This window comes from Chinchilla lanigera, unplaced genomic scaffold (genome assembly GCF_000276665.1).
Source record: "Chinchilla lanigera isolate Chin_1 unplaced genomic scaffold, ChiLan1.0 scaffold00057, whole genome shotgun sequence".
NCBI classification, from domain to species: domain Eukaryota; kingdom Metazoa; phylum Chordata; class Mammalia; order Rodentia; family Chinchillidae; genus Chinchilla; species Chinchilla lanigera.
The window spans coordinates 4,445,455-4,447,035 of NW_004955458.1; positions in this window are offsets into that span (position 1 = coordinate 4,445,455).

Below are 1,581 nucleotides of genomic sequence, written 5' to 3' on the forward strand. Positions count from 1 at the left end.
CTGTGGCTCCCCGTGCGCCAGGGCCCTCCCTCCGGGGGCCTACGAGGCAGGAAGCTAGCCAGCCGGAAGACTGGTCTGGTCTGTTTTGTTATGGGCTAAAGCACAGCCATCCTGGGTTAGAAAAGACATCCTGGACTAAGGTGAACTTTAGCCAACCTAAGCAACACTGCCCTTCCTCCTTCCTATGTGGCAAGACATTCCAGCCCATAAGAGGACACAATGAAGAGAGCTGACAGACCTCCACCCTGTTATAAAAATTTCTGCTGCACTGACACTTTCCAAGCCAAAAAAAGAAACATTCTTGCCTCCTCGACCACCCAGAACCTTGACCCTATAAAATCTGTAGCTGTATCCCTGCTCAGGGTCAACATTCCAAACTCCACGTTGGATGTTGTCTGCTGGCTAATAAAGCTTGTTTGTCTCTGCTCGGCTTCCATAGGTGAATCTTCGTGCTCTGGTTTTCCCCATGACAGTTTTTTGGAGCTGCCTATCCTCTGGGTTTACCTTGTCTGTGGAGATAGGTCTCCTTCTTTGGGAGGCTGGGTGAACTTTCCATACTGCTTTGTTCCTTTCTCTGCATTGTGCTGTTTCTCTAGCTTCTCAGTAGTTTCTAGTTTTCCTGTCAGCTCCTCTGCAATTACTAAAAATCTGCTTTTCTCTTTTCCAAGTTTTCCCAGGTTTCTTGATTCTTGGTCCTAGAGTGGGTATATTTTGCTGCGGATTGCTGCTTTGCCATTTTTACCTCCTTTTGTGTGTCTTGTGATTCTAGTATTTAAAATCTGTGGGAGTCTTTTTCTACTGCCATTTGGTGGTTCTACTGCCAGAAGGTGGTTCTCACACATGATGCTTTTTTTTTCTAGTATATTTAGTGATATGACACTATGCTTGTGCTTCTCTTAGTAACTCTTTCTGCTGTTTCCTTGAAGCTAGAGACAGGTTCCTTCAGAGAATACATATGTCAGGTGCCTGAGAGCACTCAGAGCGCGTGGCCACCTCAAACATGGTTCTTGGATTGAAGTCTTTGGGACCAACGGGACAGTGCCAATTTGGGCTCCAAACTGTCATGAGGGATGGTTTGTTAAGATCCTATAGGAGTGATCCTTTCTCCATCTCCCCAACCCCGAAGTTTAAGACAGAGAAATTTACTTTCAGTTGTTGTCTTTTTGAGATAAGGTATCACTAAGTGGTTGGGCTGGCTTTGAACTCACTTTGTAGCCCAGGCTGGCCTTGAACTTGCAGTGATCCTCCTGCCTCAGCCTCCTGAGTGTTGGGATTACAGGCATGTGCCACCATGCTCAGCCTACTTTCAGTTATTTGGAAGGTCTTATTGGCTCACTCTTAACTGATAACATAGTCATTTAATGAAGAAAGTGTGTTTTAATTGACTCCCCACCTTAAGTCGACCCTGGAGTTCATCTTTTGTTTTCTAGGTTTTTTTTTTTTTGGCTGTAAACCCTGAAGTTCAAGATAATAGTGTTTGGCAAATTACCCCAAATTCAAAGCCATGAATCTGTGCTCTATTATTCTGGATTTTTACCTGCTTTCTTTCTTTCTTTCTTTCTTTCTTTTTTTTAAAGAGAA